Genomic DNA, 19,345 nt, shown 5'->3' on the forward strand with positions numbered 1-19,345 from the left:
AATTAATCCTAAAATTAATCTTTAATACTACTTCAAATGTTTTTTAATTGAAAATCTAAGTTTGATAATTCCTAAAACTCTATTTAATTCTAATGACTAATTAGCTCTAAAATTCCAAACTAAACTAATTAACCTAAATTAACTCTAACAAATACTAGTTAATCCTAATATGTCCTAATCATTAACAGTAACAGTAACTAAACAATTAACCTCCTAATCACATCTAATTATTTCTAATGTTTCTAATTGAAACTAAACATACAGATTAATTAAGATTATGCACAAATCTAAAATGCAGAACCTGGAATATAGACTCCAGAGGTTGGGCCCAAGGTCGTTGGCCCACCAGAAGCTTCAATGACAAGGCCTGCTAGGTGGCGACGGGGGTTGTAATTCCACATGCAAAGGAAAACTGTAGAGAAACTTCATCTTCCCTCACTCACTCGTGTTTGGAGATCCACGGAGAGAAAGAAAAACAACGCGCTGCCAAAGAACCTGACCGTGCCGGTTTTCGCCGATGCCGGCAGCGGTTTGCTACGATGGGATGCGCACCCCTCCTCACGGCCTCAACCTCTCTTTACCGAAACAGGAATCAACCTCTCCACTTCAAACAAAACAAAATGCTACCGTGATTCACTCTTACCCGCGGCGGCAAAGACGAACTCGAAGCTCAGATCTCCACGGCTCGATTCCGAAACTCCTTGTTCTCGCCTTGTTGCGATTCGCGTTGTTGTGGTTCGATCGAGCTGAGGCCGCTTCGGATTGAGGAAGATGGACAGTACAGTTGGTGAAGATGAGAGAGGCGTCGCGATTAGTGACGAAGAGCGATGCAACTAAGATCCGGTGACTGAAGCGGCGTGAAGAACAAAGAGCGGACGCGACCGAATTTTCAAAAGATGAGATCGAGATCCTCTTGTGCTTTCCTCTTCCTTTCCGTTATGCTTCCGTTGAGGAACAAATTGAATTTTCTTGTGGTGGCTCGGCGATGGAAGGTTGGAAGCGGTTGAAGGTGGTTCGGTGAACGGAGATTGGTTACGGTTATGGTTGGTTGCGGTTATGATGAAGAGAATGAATCAACGAAGAATCCAGAGTAATTTCCGCGAGATCTCGAACGAATCTGTATCCGATCCGAAGTCCGGCCAAATCGTAAGCTCCGATGATCCTTCTTCTTCTTCTCGTTCTTAGTTTGTTTTTCTGAATTCTGTGAAACTCTTTTGGCTATGGAGTTGTGGTTTTTGGTTTTTGCTACTTCTTCAATCTCTCTTTCTGTTTCATTCTTGGAAGGTTGCGTGCAGTTAAAAATGGTGAGTGAAGATTGGTGAGGTTCGAATGGTTCAGAGTTGAGGGAAGGTTTGGTGATTTGTGAAGATGGAGATTACGGTTACGGATCCGTGGTGGTTGAAGATTTGGCCATGGAGTTCGGAGTTTAGTGAAGGTGTGGATTGGAAGGTGAAGGTTGATGTTGAAGAAGATTAGGTGATGGAGGAAGAAGAAGAATCTGGATCGTGATGATGAGCATGGTTGAAGGTTAGTTACAGGTTGAAGAAGAATCTGGAAACGTTTGTTAGAGGTTGAAGGATTGAGGGCAAACGATTTTGGAATGAGAGGGAAAATTTTCTGAAAACAATGATTGGCAATGATTGCAGTTTATATATCAGGATCTAAGGGGCAAATGGGAGATTTGTGTAGCTCAATCTCTTTCGTCCAGCTGGCACTTAAATGAAGGTAAGTCTTGAATTAAGAATTAAGTCACGTGAGATTCACCTCAAGTTCACATTTCTAATCTATTTTCCTTCAATCTCAAATGTGGATAACTATTATTGAACCAAACTGATTTAGACTGTGGCTTGAATAATCACCAGTTTGAATTTTGTTTTGCAGGACATGATCATTGTCTCAGGGTCTGCACTGTAGTTCACCCTTGAAGCATGACATTTTTGAATGCACTAGCTTCTGGTATGTATACATTGGACCTGTTATTTTGCTCTCAAGACTGATCCATTAGGCAGTACTAGTTTCTTCAGGATTTTAAAATCATGATTTCCTGGCTTATCACTAACATATACTGCACAACCACCTATTGCTCTTGCCGCAGCATGAAACTCAGCTGTCACGTGCTTGCTAACCTTGACATGAAGGTATAAATGTTGCTGTTAGGTGTTGGTGCTGTTGTAAACGCAGGTTGTTCATGATGCATGTCCATTCAAGGTTTAATTCGTAGAATAAATTGCAACAAAGTGTTGCAAAATTCTGCAATACTTCATGACAGGTTGGACATGGTAAATGAGATACCCCCGCTGTTCGGTTCCAAGTCTACTCGTGGAACACTCCATGAATGAGCTCAACATCAGGTCATGTCGGTTTCTTGTATCATGGCCATGGTCCAATTCTAATTCTTCCTTGTGATTGAATCGTGGTTCACTGTTTTGCTAGGTATGATGATAGCTCGTTCAACAAGGTGACAACTGTTGGATTCACCTGATTCTGCATAGTAAGTGAGATCACTGTCCTGGCTTAGATTCTGCAGCATTGATTTGCCAGGTTTGTGAAATATTATGACTGGATTTATGTGTTAACGGACTGCACTATTGTCTTTAGCAGGAAACTTTGTCCATTGAAGCACATGGCTTGGTTCATGATCAGCAACAGGTGTAGGTGCGGTCATGGGAATCATTTGTTCCTGACTTGGCCAATGCTTCTTTTATAGCATATGGTCATGAGCTCTGCAGCACGTGTGGGCATACTAACCTTGCTTGGTTAGTTTCAAGAGCATGCCTCATTTGGCTAGAGCATCCACGTGAGGGAGTATGGGTAAGGCATGCAACACGGATGACACCAAGTTTGGCCTTTTGGAGCATTAATGGCACATGTCAACGACCAAGTAGGAATTTTTAGAGCTTAGGAATAGGATTCATGGGTATTTAGGATTTTAGGAGTTTAGGGATTGAGTTGACTTTGGTCAGAGTTGACCAAAGTCAACAGTTGGTCAACACACTCATTCTTTGTATTTTTTCCTGTAATGATCATGTAATGAATGAAATTTCTTCACCTGAATGAACTTGGATTGGTATTTGAACTGAATGGCTCTTGAAATGAATTTAAAGTTATCTTATATGAATGAATGAATTTTGAACATGTATTGAAATAGAGTGAAATGGATATTATAATGACACTGACTGAATTAATCATGAGTGACACTCCAATGATGATCATGAAACAAAGGACTTAGAAAGGATCAAGAGGTGCTGCACCACAACCTACATAAACCAAACACTAGAGCCAATGATCATGAGCATGGTGAATAGAAACACAACCAAGAACTCCACCCGGATGAACCAGGACCAAGAAGTTGCTGAATGCAAGTTGACCAAGCAAGGAGATCAAGCATCTTGAATGATGATGTACCAGCCGAACTAGGATTAGGAGGCCACAATATAGGAGCTTGACCTGATTAGGGTATGGAACCATGACCAAGTAAAGGCCTCTAAATCAGGGTCTTGATCTCTCCAGAACCCACCATTGACACCAAATTTAAGCATAATACCCAAACATCTCCACGCTAGGGTTAGGTTGGAGCCACCCCAAATTCGCTGAGAAATCCTAGTTTCCACTAGGTGTAAGAATAAAGCTCTGAATTCAAGTCACTGCCATCTTGTGTTGAACCTTGCTTATGTAGATGAAATGCATGCTCATGATGATATGCAAATGTTACTAACCTAGAAATGAAATGAATGTACAAAATGGTAGGGTGCAAATTTGAGGTGCTACAGCTGCCCCTATTCAATCAACTGGGAACCCGAATGGATGAGAGCAACGGCTGTCAGACTTTCAGGGTAAACAGGGATTGAATACCAAGAACCGTAGAAATTTGCACACTGCTGGGATTTTTTTTTTTGTCTCTTTTCTTATTGTTTTTCTTCTTTCCAAAGCACAACCACATCCAGACATCGACACACGACGAATGGGAACAGAAATCATCTCAACTAGATGCCAACGGACAACTAGGAAACACTCAACGTTTACCAAGACCAACAGAGAGGTAAATCCACATGGGGACAGGTACAACTAGACGTCATAGGACGAATAGGGAAAAACTCAGCGTTTACCAAGACCAACGGAGAGGTAACCAATCATTATTGAATGACTGGAAGGATAGTGATACAACCATACGTCAGCGGACGTAATGGGGAAAAACTCAACGTTTACCGAAACCAACGGAGAGGTAACCAATCATTAATGAATGAATGGAAAGAGAGATACAACCATACGTCAGCGGACGAAATGGGGAAAAACTCAACGTTTACCGAAACCAACGGAGAGGTAACCAGACATCATAGGATGAATGGGAAGACTCGACCAGACGTCATAGGACGAAAGGGAGAAGCTCGACGTTTATCGACACCAACGGAGAAGGAGGAAACTCAACCAGACGTCATAGGACGAAAGGGAGACTCAACGTTTATCGACACCAACGGAGAAGGAGAAAACTCAACCAGACATCATAGGACGAAAGGGAGACTCAACGTTTATCGACACCAACGGAGAAGGAGGAAACTCAGCCAGACGTCATAGGACGAAAGGGAGACTCAACCAGACGTCATCGGACGAAAGGGAGAAGGAGAAAACTCAGCCAGACGTCATAGGACGAAAGGGAGAAGGAGAAAACTCAACCAGACATCATAGGATGAAAGGGAGACTCGACCAGACGTCATCGGACGAAAGGGAGAAGGAGAAAGCCACTTCACGAGGGAAAGGCACCACAACCGGAAACCGAATAGGACGTCTACTGGGAATTCTGGTTGGGAATCAACCAGACATTAATGAATGAACTGGGAATAGGGTATACAATCAGACGTTTCAAGGACGAATGAGAAAAACACAACGTTTATCGAAACCAACGGGGAGGTAAATCCACTTGGGGAAAGGTACAACTAGACGTCATAGGACGCATAGGAAAAACTCGACGTTTATCGACACCAACGGAGAGGAGGAATATTCTAAGGGGAATCATCTGGCCTTACCAAATGATCTGCGGGGGACAATCAACTATACGTCATAGGACGCACAGGAAAAACTCGACGTTTATCGACACCAACGGAGAGGAGTAATGGAGATAATGAACACAACCAAATCATCAACGGATGATCGGGAAAAACTCGACGTTTATCGACACCAACGGAGAGGAGAAATCTTCACTAGGGAAGGGATAGCGACGTTATGAACATCGAAAGAGGATGTTTACCGACATCAAAAGAAGACCAGACACTTACGCATGACTGGAAATCACCGAAAGATGGTGTTTACCGACACCAAAGAAGACCAGACACTTACGCATGACTGGAAATCACCGAAAGATGGTGTTTACCGACACCAAAGAAGACCAGACACTTACGCATGACTGGAAATCACCGAAAGATGGTGTTTACCGACACCAAAGAAACAACACACGCGGGTGCTGACAGGACACTGACATCTACATGTCTGGGCAAGGCCACATACTGGCAGGGGATCTCACTGGGGAACAAGGTCACGACAGTGAGCAAACAGGAAGGAACACCATGGATACCGGGTTGTAGGTATGAAACAGGTGACCGACCAAATGTGAATTGGTTTGTGTTCCAAAACACTCAACATCCTGAAGAGGGCTAGAAAAGCAGTCTTGTTAGAGGATGGACATTCGATTCCATAGGGAATACGAATCTTACTCGACTGGGGAGGACGACTTCGACCCAAGAGCGCATGAGACATATCATCTATAGCCGTCAAAACGTAGATAACATACTCGCATGGAAGATTATCCATAACCGGATTGGTTAAATGGATAAATCAACCGACATCATCCTGAAGAGAGCAAAGGCAAACTCGTTAAAGGATGGACATTCGATTCCGAACAAAGGAATACGAACCTTACTCTGCTGGAGAAAACAATCAAAGGACTGACCAGAGAGTGCATGAGACATATTATCTATAGCCGTCAGAACGTAGATAATATACTCGCATGGAAGATTATCCATAACCGGGTTGAGGTTGTAAAATGGATAAACGACCGACAAGAAAGGCATCGTGTACCAGGAACAGGTATGCAAAAGATGACCAATCAAAAGAGGATAAAGTTGCTAACTCGGAGCAAGTACCCAAAAGAAAGGGAGAGACCCACTGGGGACAATACTGCTTGATCAAGGCGAGTGTCCAGAGGGGAAAAGAATATCAATACCGCAAATTGGATACTGATAACCGCAAAGAGGGGATTACATCTACCGGTTAGTAGGCAGAAAACCAAGGAAAAGTAACCGTCATCAACTAGGATGAGCACAAAGGGTCAACTCCACCAAGGGGAGAACGTGGGATTTTACAACTACCAGCTTGTGGGTAGAAAACCACAAAGATAGGACTTGCAACTACCGGGTTGTAGGTAGAGGCCAACAAACAATCTCCGCCATGGGATGAAAGTGGGATTTTACAACTACCGGCTAGTGGGTAAAAAACCACAAAGATAGGACTTACAACTACCAGTTGCAGGTAGAGGCCAACAAATTCCACTAAGGATAAGATGAATGAGTGCCGGTTAGTGGGCAACTATTCATTTATGCCCCAGGGAAAAACAGGAGACAGCCACAAGGAAGCCAATTCAGGATCGATCCAAAAAGGCATACTGAAACAAGACTCATCCTAATGAGGAAAGAACTCACTAGGGAAAACCCATCCCAAGGGGAGGGAACGGAAACAACCGTCATCCACGAGGACACAACTCGTGGGGAGCGCAGAAGGAAATGACAGACATTTTCTGCTTAAAGGGTCAACTCTACATGGAGAGATCAGACACCCCCACATCTGCTAAGGAAAAAGATCCAAGCTGGCAAGATGCTACCAATTGGGGAGTAACAATGATGGGGATACCCCCTCACTTGCGGGGTCACTTGTTGGGAAACACCTCTCTCAACCCTGCTGGGGAACCCAATTCTGAAATCGATCCAAGCGATGCTAAACTCTTTCCAACAACCCATTCTTGGTCAATTCACCACGGCCTCGGGCTAATGGATATGCTTGTAATGCAGATGCATGAGTTTTTTTGTTTTGTTTTACACCATGCCCCATGATCATGGAAATGCTACCCACTAATGATGCAATATGCTAGGCTTATCTAAATGATGGATGCATAAACACACGTCTCCTCCAGAGACAACACTGGGGAACTCCAGGAATTGCGCTGAGGATCTCATTACCACGTCAACTTCCACCCTGCTGGGGAAAGACAAACCTCGCTGGGGATGATCTCCATCGGACCCGAACTGCTTGGTGATTACCCTGCTAGGGGAGGCAACCCATGCTTGTCTCTACTGGGGATGATTTCACCGAACTCGATCCGCTTGAGGATCTCTCTGAGGGAAAACCATCAACACAAACTCTGCTGGGAAGACAGCTTCAGATTTGGAAAACAACCACAACTCCGCTGGGGATATGGTAACCTTCAGGCTTGCTGAGGAGGCACCAATCTCGAATCTGCTAGGGAGATGACACTCTCAAACCCATTGGGGGAATACAGCCTATCGGGCACGGGCCGCCCTTCGATTCGTCGAACACTGGTGTTCACCATCCTACCGCAGTGTTGATTTTCCACTTTTGAAAACTCCCAGACTTGCCTGGACTCTTCTGATTCATCCCACGAAGATCGAATTCCTGGGATTCATACAAACTTTCCAGTCCATAGACTTTGAAGAGTCTTCTTGATTAACCCTCCAGGATCGTCGTCGTAATCCTTCACCGTCCTTTCATTGTTCGTCTATCCTTTGCCCCTGGTTGGACTCTGTGGGGATCTCTTGTCAAAAGGCTTCATATCACTACTTGCCAGCGAATGAAGATATCTAACGGCACCTGCACAAGAGATTGTTAGATAAAAGCGTGCCCCAGGCGTGCCAACACTTCAACATCTAAGTCACTCCAACTTCCGAATAAGATTTCCAGATTTCAATCTTATAAGCATGCATCGGAAGGGACCTCTATGTTTCAAAATGCAAGTATTCTTTATCAAAACGAATGGATGTTTTCGTAATCAAAGCGGTAATGAAAACAAAAACAAAACTATTTGACTGAACACACACTTTATTGACTGAAACAAAAAAATGGCTCAGAATTGAGCAACCCACAGGAGGCAAACCCTGGAAAGAGGTGATTGCGCATAAAAGGAGAAAATCTATCCCATTGGCAATGTGAAACCATGATCTCATCGGGTTCCAACTCGGTTACACCCCATATGTCCTCAAGACTTTCCGCACTTTCTGTCTTCTGAACAAGACGCTTCCAATCGATCTTTGCCGGAGACTATCCAAGCCATATCTCAAGCACAAACGATCATGCTGGACGCAGTTGTTCGTTTCAATCCCTCTTTTGCCTGGACCGCCCTTTCGGGTTTCAGTCCACCGGGATACCCTTTTTTGCCCAAGTCGCCCTTGTGAGGTTTTCGACTTGCCGGGTGTACAGTTCTTTTCTTTTATTATCCCTAACTTTTGCCCGAACCTTTCTCTTTTTTCCTTGGTCCGCCGGGATGCCCTTTTTTTGCCTGGACTCTTTTATTCTTTTTTTCCAGCGGGTCTCTTTTTTTTTCCACGAAGTATCTTCTAACTGCGTCCGCATTCACAGGGAATGGAAAATCCTCATCATCCGTGGTCGTCCACAACAAGGCTCTGTCAGAGGAAACCCTTTTGACCACGAACGAACATTCATAACTGTTTATCCACTTGCCCCCACGATCGTCTTGAGGAGGAAGGATCCTTTTCAACACCACATCTCTTCCATGCTACCCACGAGGCCGCACTTCTCGGTTAACAACACGCTTCATTTACTGGGTATAACTGTCCCATGACAAGTAACCGTCAGCCCTCTTCCTCAGTCAGGCTCCAACGCGTCATACCGAGTCCTAATCCACTCGTCTTTTTCAAGTCTACGTCCAACGGGACCCCATGACGAAACCGGAGTCTCAAATGGTAGTACAACCTTCATCCCATACCGGAGTGAGAAAGGCGTTCCCCCAGTAGATGCACGTACCGAAGTACGACACTCAGGATACCGACTTCGTACTCATCCACCATCGTTGGTGCTTTCAACTGTTATCGGGGAAGCACTAGCTCATTCACTTTTAAATTCTCCCCATCAGACATCAGAATCCGTTCGGATTCAGGGTCAGGCCCTTCCTCCGGGATCGGTCACTCTCAATCTTTCGATTTGAGCACCTCGAGATGTCCTCATCAGGGACTTCAAACTTCCTTGGTTGAGAATCATCGATGGGTTGTTGGGCGAGATAACCATACGATACCCTCCTCTTGATTGCTTTCTGAGAGGTATACTGAATATCGTATTCAGTCAACATCATTTTCCCTCTCGCAACCCATCCGTTCAACGCTATCTCCTCAAGCACATACTTGATCGGATCCATTTTGGACATCCACAAGGTGGTGTGAACCAGCATACTGTCTCAGTCGGCGAGCAGCCTATGCCAAAGTACATCAAGTTTTCTCGAACAGTGAGTGTATTGCTTCACAGTCGATAAACTTTTTGCTTAGGTAAATTGCATGCTCTTTTCGACGAGGCTAGTCATGCTGACACATACACACCTCGTAGACCCCTTGAAGGCTGTCAAGTACCAGATTAACAATTGTTTCTTCCCTGGGAGGCATTAGAATCAGAGGTTCCTGCAACTTATCTTTTTTCATTTGCCCCTTGGCAATCATCATTCCACCTGACCGTTTGATCTCTTTCTTGTTCTCTTGTCTTCGGTTCAGGCGTTTCTTGTATCGTTCTTTCTTTTTTCTTTTTTCTTTTTTTTTTTCTTTTTTTTTTTTGCAGGATCGACCTCGATTCCTCTTATCCGCTCCTAATAAGCCTCGGCAGCTTACCGGACAGCACTCCATAAGTGCACTGATTCGGACTCAACAGTATGAGTTATCTCCACCGATCAAACAACTTGATCAAGTCCACCGGGTGCCCCTCTTCTGCTTGGGACTTTGTCATCATGTCATCAACATGGCATTCGCTTTCACGATGAGTCATATCATGAAACAAAGTCACCGCAGCCCTTTGATTCGTGGCACCGACCTTCTTCTTCACTAGAGGATAGTCTTCTCTCGATGGTAGCTCGTGCCCCATAACATGGGTATTCCACCCTGGTGTATCTGGATGCAACCAGGTGAAGATATCAACCTGCTCTTTCAACAGGGCTACCATTCTGCTCTTGACTTGCCTCTGAAGCGGCCTCAACTTTCATTTCCCTTCTGACCTCGGCGGTACTTGGGATGGCAATCTTGACTTGCTCCTCGTGCGGTTGAATCACCTTCTCCTCTTGTTTCAACAACCTAGCTAATTCCAGCAGATCACAATCTTCTTCGCCTTATTCTTCGGCATGATAGCTTGGATTGTCGAAGTCATATAGAGGTGTAACTGAATTGTTATCGATGAGATCCGGAGAATAATTACTGATGAGGTGAGACAAACTCAAAAGGAAAAATGAAACAAAAACATTGCCATTTTTATTTGTTTTTGAAACTGCAAAAATAAATGAAAAACAGGGAATACCGCTTTTTATTACAAAAACATCCATTTATTACTGATGCAAAATGTTGCAAAATGAAACACATGAGATGGCCCTTACAATGGGCCATTACGTTTCGGGCAAAACGTATGGCTTTCATGCAAACAAAATCAAAACACAGAAATACTACACTTCCGGATGAGCGACAGTGGTGATTTTGGAGGCTTTCCAGTTGCCTGGTACGCACGACTTTATCCACAGCTCTAGCTCGCGGTCGCGGTCGATCTCTTCACTCACTGAACAAGCCTGATCAGAATTCAGCATTCCCGCACTGACAAAGGTGTACGATGGACGACGTCCTCTGTTTGGTCTAGACGACTCTTGATCTGGCCGATAACCGATCCCGAACATGTCTGCCTTTACCGGTGTTGAGTGGATCCATCAGTTTGGATTTGTTGTCCCTAGCAGGAAATTTGAACAGACGGGCTATGCGCACCGGTTGACACCTACAAAACAGCAAATGGGTTAGTATGACTCACACATGCAGCGTCTACCCGTACCAGGAATGTCTGTCCTTTGATTTTGGTTTCATAGAGACAGAGAATTTTTCATTAATAACAATCCGACATCTGGATGTCTCTCAACCAGAATATTAATAAAAATAATGGACCCTGAGTACAGATGGACATGAGTTGAATGCAGATGAATGCGAAATGAGACCGATGCAAATGCATGAATGCAGGTCATTGTGCCGCCAAGTCATCTGAAGACCCATTCTCTGAACCAGTCACAGTTATCGGGACTAAGTCACCATAAATCCGACTTGGGGAGTTCCGAAATAAACGGAACTGGAGATTACATCACTACCATCACAGGAATATCCACTGAACGGATGACAGCCAGATCCTCTGAACAAGTACTCTTAACTCAACCCGGGGCTCCGAAATAAACGGAACCCGCTGATAAACCACGGACAGAACTCTGGCGTCCCAGAAACAAACGTCTGCAATTCATGGTCGCCATCAGTACCAAGAGTCACCAACAAGTCACCAGCAAATCAGCAACTGTACCTGTAACGATCAACCCCTCCCCACTCACGGGTGTCATCTAGGCCAGGGTAAGGTCAAGAGAAACGCAGGATAAACAACCCTTTCAAGAATATCATCCTGTGCACACCAGATGTATGCACCGATAATACCCCATCAGAGTCTGAACTGCTCGTGATATCGATGTTCCGCTAAGTGACGCCATACCACCTGCTTCCCATGAATCACTCTATTCCTAGGTTTCCTAGATTGCACTCATAGCCTGGGTATTGGGCCTTTTACCTCGAGTATCACCCACCCCAAATCAGAGAACACACAGCCAGCACAGCAGATGAAATGAATGAATGCAAACATTAATGCACACATTGAATGCAAACAATAAATGAAATGAATGCAATAAATAACAGCATACAGCAACCAAACCTAATCCTAGAGAGCGCTAGGAGAGACTCGCTTAGGGAAGAAGGACCAGCACAGGTCAACTTCTCTAGAATATCCCCAGCAGAGTCGCCAGCTGTCGCATTACGCGAAAAACCGGCGGGAAAACAAGAACAACAGAGCCGCCACCGTGCGTTATTTATCCCAAAAGAGGGAAAGGAAACGCTCGAAGTAAACCTGGAAAAGACATGGTCTCGCGACCAAAGAGAATGGGATCGGGAGTCGGTTATGCGAAGGGAAGGTATTAGCACCCCTACGCATCCGTCGTACTCGACGGGATCCACGCACAATAGGAAGGAAAATGGTTGCTAAAAACACTGCTCAAATATACACACACTGGCTGAAGGAGACACAAGAAAACAGACTGAAACTGACTCGGCAGGATATCGTATCCTGGGCCTACTTAGTCTATCAAGCATAGACATCAGAGTCAAAGTAGTTCGGACTGGGGAAACGACACATGCTCGCTAGGATATCGCATCCTATGCATACGTATCTCCTTTGGACGAAGGAGAATCAGAGCATTCGTAGCTCGGCTAACACGCACACAAACAAAAACAGGCAAAGGCAAACGTGGAGCCTGAATGCCAATCACTGGACTTACATCAGCATCCGAACCAAAACACACAAAGGGGCAAACGTGGAGCCTGACAACCAATTGATGGAATTATGTCAGCATCCGAACCCAAAACACACTCAAAAGGGCAAACATGGAGCCCGACAACCAATTGATGGAATTATGTCAGCATCCGCACCCAAAACACACAACAGCATGCAACAAGAAGAAGGGTCTCGATTGCAACTAGGGCAAGAGAAGGGGAAGGTCTCAATCGCAACGAGGGCGAGAGAAAAGAATTAGTGTTAGTTGTTAGTCAAACTCGACAAGACATCGCATCTCGTGCCTACGTATCTCACCTGAACATGAGAATCAGAGTTGCCGTAGTTCGGCCAAACTATTCCTGTTGGTTTGTGTTTTTTTAAGTGGACGACGTCACTACGCAATCTACCGGATGCTCGACCTTTGGAGACTTACTCACCTGTAGTAGAAGGAGTGGACGTATCCTTAAGAGGGGATAATGTTTGTTTGTGTTTTAGGAAAGCTCAAGCAAGAAAGGAAGTCCTATACGAAGGAACCGTGCTACCTTAATTGTCATGCAAACGAGACTACGCGGAGTCTAGCAAACCTAGGGGATACAATCACACCACACAAACATATACAACATGAAATAAACACACCAACAAGGGGCTCAAACATCAGGGTTAGGCTTTAGTCGAGGGGTCATATCAACCTCAACAAACAAGCCTCTGTATCGGGGTCAGGTTAGCTCTTAACCTTGCCATTGAGGGGCTAAGGTGAAGCTAGATGAAAGGTGATGAGGGGTGTGCCTCATTGCTTCTATCTCAAGTCAGAGAGAGCATCAGACAAGGGAGCGTGGGTCCAGAATGGGGGGACCCTTCTACGCTCAGGACATAGACTCGACTGTACAATGTACAAGATCTTGGGCTTGGATCTCAATGCTACAACCATGTAATGGGAGCAAGGAGAAGACTCACAGAATAGTGGGGGATAGATTGCTTATCCCTACCTTCCACCAATTGCCTCAAATGAGGACTTTTCCTGCTTGGGACAAGTATAAACATACACAAGCATTGCCTCTTAAGGAGGACTTCAGACAGTTTGCCCGGCTCGGTAACAGCCGGGTCTCCAGACTACATGAAGAAGAAGGCTCTATACCTCAATGCCAATTGCTTATAAGCAAAGCAATGCAAGTTCTTAAGAGAACTGAGCAACTAAGGGTACCTGTGTAAATAGCTAACCAGTCAGTACACAATTCAAACAAACAATCAACAGTCAATATCACACAAACAGACAAATCCAATCAGACAACAATGAGCGATCCATGAACACAAGTGAATCCCCCATTAAGGCCTACAAAACACACAATTGTTAGCCAACGACAACAAATGGTTAAGCTCAAATGAAGGAGCATCATCACTCATGGAGATGCATTCTTGAACCTGAAATCACAATTCGAATGATAAGTCCAAACCACTAGGTCGAAGCCTAGGGTCAACAGAGGGAAAAAATCCAGAACAGAAGCTCAAACTCCACATGAAGCTCATTTACTCAAGTGATAATATGTCCTAAAATTAAGGGAGCATGCAAAATCGAATTATCTCTAAGCCTAGGGGTAGAATGGTCATTTCACAGTTAATGGATTAATATTGGATTAAAATCTATTATGAGACCCTAATTAGAATCAATTAAATTCTATACTATCCTAATTATTCTAAAACAAAACTCCTAAGAGATTATTTAACTCTAATCCTAAAATTAATGTTTCAAATGACTTCTATCAACCACTAAAATTCTAAGTAGCTTCTAAAATCTATTTAAACTAATCCTAGAATTAATTCTAAATCAACAGTATTTCTAATGGTCCACAATTAATCCTAAAATTAATCTTTAATACTACTTCAAATGTTTTTTAATTGAAAATCTAAGTTTGATAATTCCTAAAACTCTATTTAATTCTAATGACTAATTAGCTCTAAAATTCCAAACTAAACTAATTAACCTAAATTAACTCTAACAAATACTAGTTAATCCTAATATGTCCTAATCATTAACAGTAACAGTAACTAAACAATTAACCTCCTAATCACATCTAATTATTTCTAATGTTTCTAATTGAAACTAAACATACAGATTAATTAAGATTATGCACAAATCTAAAATGCAGAACCTGGAATATAGACTCCAGAGGTTGGGCCCAAGGTCGTTGGCCCACCAGAAGCTTCAATGACAAGGCCTGCTAGGTGGCGACGGGGGTTGTAATTCCACGTGCAAAGGAAAACTGTAGAGAAACTTCATCTTCCCTCACTCACTCGTGTTTGGAGATCCACGGAGAGAAAGAAAAACAACGCGCTGCCAAAGAACCTGACCGTGCCGGTTTTCGCCGATGCCGGCAGCGGTTTGCTACGATAGGATGCGCACCCCTCCTCACGGCCTCAACCTCTCTTTACCGAAACAGGAATCAACCTCTCCACTTCAAACAAAACAAAATGCTACCGTGATTCACTCTTACCCGCGGCGGCAAAGACGAACTCGAAGCTCAGATCTCCACGGCTCGATTCCGAAACTCCTTGTTCTCGCCTTGTTGCGATTCGCGTTGTTGTGGTTCGATCGAGCTGAGGCCGCTTCGGATTGAGGAAGATGGACAGTACAGTTGGTGAAGATGAGAGAGGCGTCGCGATTAGTGACGAAGAGCGATGCAACTAAGATCCGGTGACTGAAGCGGCGTGAAGAACAAAGAGCGGACGCGACCGAATTTTCAAAAGATGAGATCGAGATCCTCTTGTGCTTTCCTCTTCCTTTCCGTTATGCTTCCGTTGAGGAACAAATTGAATTTTCTTGTGGTGGCTCGGCGATGGAAGGTTGGAAGCGGTTGAAGGTGGTTCGGTGAACGGAGATTGGTTACGGTTATGGTTGGTTGCGGTTATGATGAAGAGAATGAATCAACGAAGAATCCAGAGTAATTTCCGCGAGATCTCGAACGAATCTGTATCCGATCCGAAGTCCGGCCAAATCGTAAGCTCCGATGATCCTTCTTCTTCTTCTCGTTCTTAGTTTGTTTTTCTGAATTCTGTGAAACTCTTTTGGCTATGGAGTTGTGGTTTTTGGTTTTTGCTACTTCTTCAATCTCTCTTTCTGTTTCATTCTTGGAAGGTTGCGTGCAGTTAAAAATGGTGAGTGAAGATTGGTGAGGTTCGAATGGTTCAGAGTTGAGGGAAGGTTTGGTGATTTGTGAAGATGGAGATTACGGTTACGGATCCGTGGTGGTTGAAGATTTGGCCATGGAGTTCGGAGTTTAGTGAAGGTGTGGATTGGAAGGTGAAGGTTGATGTTGAAGAAGATTAGGTGATGGAGGAAGAAGAAGAATCTGGATCGTGATGATGAGCATGGTTGAAGGTTAGTTACAGGTTGAAGAAGAATCTGGAAACGTTTGTTAGAGGTTGAAGGATTGAGGGCAAACGATTTTGGAATGAGAGGGAAAATTTTCTGAAAACAATGATTGGCAATGATTGCAGTTTATATATCAGGATCTAAGGGGCAAATGGGAGATTTGTGTAGCTCAATCTCTTTCGTCCAGCTGGCACTTAAATGAAGGTAAGTCTTGAATTAAGAATTAAGTCACGTGAGATTCACCTCAAGTTCACATTTCTAATCTATTTTCCTTCAATCTCAAATGTGGATAACTATTATTGAACCAAACTGATTTAGACTGTGGCTTGAATAATCACCAGTTTGAATTTTGTTTTGCAGGACATGATCATTGTCTCAGGGTCTGCACTGTAGTTCACCCTTGAAGCATGACATTTTTGAATGCACTAGCTTCTGGTATGTATACATTGGACCTGTTATTTTGCTCTCAAGACTGATCCATTAGGCAGTACTAGTTTCTTCAGGATTTTAAAATCATGATTTCCTGGCTTATCACTAACATATACTGCACAACCACCTATTGCTCTTGCCGCAGCATGAAACTCAGCTGTCACGTGCTTGCTAACCTTGACATGAAGGTATAAATGTTGCTGTTAGGTGTTGGTGCTGTTGTAAACGCAGGTTGTTCATGATGCATGTCCATTCAAGGTTTAATTCGTAGAATAAATTGCAACAAAGTGTTGCAAAATTCTGCAATACTTCATGACAGGTTGGACATGGTAAATGAGATACCCCCGCTGTTCGGTTCCAAGTCTACTCGTGGAACACTCCATGAATGAGCTCAACATCAGGTCATGTCGGTTTCTTGTATCATGGCCATGGTCCAATTCTAATTCTTCCTTGTGATTGAATCGTGGTTCACTGTTTTGCTAGGTATGATGATAGCTCGTTCAACAAGGTGACAACTGTTGGATTCACCTGATTCTGCATAGTAAGTGAGATCACTGTCCTGGCTTAGATTCTGCAGCATTGATTTGCCAGGTTTGTGAAATATTATGACTGGATTTATGTGTTAACGGACTGCACTATTGTCTTTAGCAGGAAACTTTGTCCATTGAAGCACATGGCTTGGTTCATGATCAGCAACAGGTGTAGGTGCGGTCATGGGAATCATTTGTTCCTGACTTGGCCAATGCTTCTTTTATAGCATATGGTCATGAGCTCTGCAGCACGTGTGGGCATACTAACCTTGCTTGGTTAGTTTCAAGAGCATGCCTCATTTGGCTAGAGCATCCACGTGAGGGAGTATGGGTAAGGCATGCAACACGGATGACACCAAGTTTGGCCTTTTGGAGCATTAATGGCACATGTCAACGACCAAGTAGGAATTTTTAGAGCTTAGGAATAGGATTCATGGGTATTTAGGATTTTAGGAGTTTAGGGATTGAGTTGACTTTGGTCAGAGTTGACCAAAGTCAACAGTTGGTCAACACACTCATTCTTTGTATTTTTTCCTGTAATGATCATGTAATGAATGAAATTTCTTCACCTGAATGAACTTGGATTGGTATTTGAACTGAATGGCTCTTGAAATGAATTTAAAGTTATCTTATATGAATGAATGAATTTTGAACATGTATTGAAATAGAGTGAAATGGATATTATAATGACACTGACTGAATTAATCATGAGTGACACTCCAATGATGATCATGAAACAAAGGACTTAGAAAGGATCAAGAGGTGCTGCACCACAACCTACATAAACCAAACACTAGAGCCAATGATCATGAGCATGGTGAATAGAAACACAACCAAGAACTCCACCCGGATGAACCAGGACCAAGAAGTTGCTGAATGCAAGTTGACCAAGCAAGGAGATCAAGCATCTTGAATGATGATGTACCAGCCGAACTAGGATTAGGAGGCCACAATATAGGAGCTTGACCTGATTAGGGTATGGAACCATGACCAAGTAAAGGCCTCTAAATCAGGGTCTTGATCTCTCCAGAACCCACCATTGACACCAAATTTAAGCATAATACCCAAACATCTCCACGCTAGGGTTAGGTTGGAGCCACCCCAAATTCGCTGAGAAATCCTAGTTTCCACTAGGTGTAAGAATAAAGCTCTGAATTCAAGTCACTGCCATCTTGTGTTGAACCTTGCTTATGTAGATGAAATGCATGCTCATGATGATATGCAAATGTTACTAACCTAGAAATGAAATGAATGTACAAAATGGTAGGGTGCAAATTTGAGGTGCTACAGATATAAAACAAAAAAAAGGGTTAGAAAAAGAAAAGTTAGAAAAATAATTTTTCACTTGCAATCCATCATAGAGAATTCTTAATGGCAAAAGTTAAAATGGAGGATGTAGATAGTTTCAAGCGCTTTCTGACGTTTCTTTATCAAGTATAGATATCAGAAGACCTTTATAATGCAATTTTTTTAGGTTTCACGCGGATCAATAATGTTAGTGTCTTGAGCGTTGATAATCATGAAATGGACGTCAATATATAAAATTCTCACGCTAAGTTATCCCTTCGGTTTAACAAAACCAAGGTTAACATGGTAATTTTTTGAAAAATTACATTGCTTACATAGATTATTAAAAAAAATACAAAAAAAGAAGGATTTTGGTGTAAGAAGTTATCTGTTCCAAATATTGCACGCATCCAATTTCTATGAGTTATATGTTCCAACCATTGAATGCATCCAACTTCTAAAGAAATTATATGTTCCAATATTATAAAAATGTTTTTCTGCACTTGCAATCCATCAGATAGAACTTTTTCAAGCTTCTAAATACAAAATAATTAATGTAAATATAAGTTAGGATTAGGGTAAAATATGTTTAGCAAGTGCTTTTATAGTAAAATCTAATTATCTTATCCCTCAGTTATTAAGGAAACTGACAGGATGTATCATTTAGTTTACAAAAAAATTATAATAATAAAAAAATGTTCTTGAATTGTTTTTCCCATATGATTTTTTGAATAATCAAGATAATAAGTTGATTGTCCCCTCGGTTTTGTTAAAACTGAGGTAATATATGGTTTCCATTTCTAAAATAAATAAAAACTCATGGCACACATTGGAATCATATCACTACAATAGAAATGATCATTAATATTCAAAAATGTAACGTATGCTTTGGATTTTCAAGGAGGCGTTTGAGTTTCTCTAATTATTCCGCTTCTTATTCTTTCGTTTATTTTTTAAACACTATTCCTAGTTTCAATGACTCATTTCCTTCTCTTTGTGTCTTCAAATATAGTTTTAAAGTATTTTCTTTTCTTCAAAAATGTCATCAACAATCTTAGATGAAAATCTTTTGTTCGTTTTCAATGAAAAGTTTGTTGATTTCGACGATTTGAAAGACAAAGGTTTT

The 19,345-nt window shown here is 42.7% G+C and overlaps 1 long non-coding RNA gene across 3 annotated transcripts; it reads left to right on the top strand.

Annotated features, from left to right (window-relative positions):
• Positions 1-1,703: 1,703 nt before the first annotated feature.
• Positions 1,704-17,393, top strand: LOC127130388 (uncharacterized). 3 transcript variants are annotated; one of them, XR_007806458.1, is made up of 3 exons: positions 1,704-1,725; positions 16,334-16,943; positions 17,054-17,393. It is a non-coding gene; the product is annotated as an uncharacterized LOC127130388 (long non-coding RNA). The 3 variants fall into 3 exon arrangements; XR_007806457.1 differs by lacking the exons at positions 16,334-16,943; positions 17,054-17,393 and adding exons at positions 1,882-2,491; positions 2,602-2,941; XR_007806459.1 differs by lacking the exon at positions 1,704-1,725 and adding an exon at positions 16,156-16,177.
• The last annotated feature ends 1,952 nt before the right edge of the window (positions 17,394-19,345 follow it).

Source organism: Lathyrus oleraceus, chromosome 1, assembly GCF_024323335.1.
Source record: "Lathyrus oleraceus cultivar Zhongwan6 chromosome 1, CAAS_Psat_ZW6_1.0, whole genome shotgun sequence".
In the NCBI taxonomy this organism is placed as follows: Eukaryota; Viridiplantae; Streptophyta; class Magnoliopsida; order Fabales; family Fabaceae; genus Lathyrus; species Lathyrus oleraceus.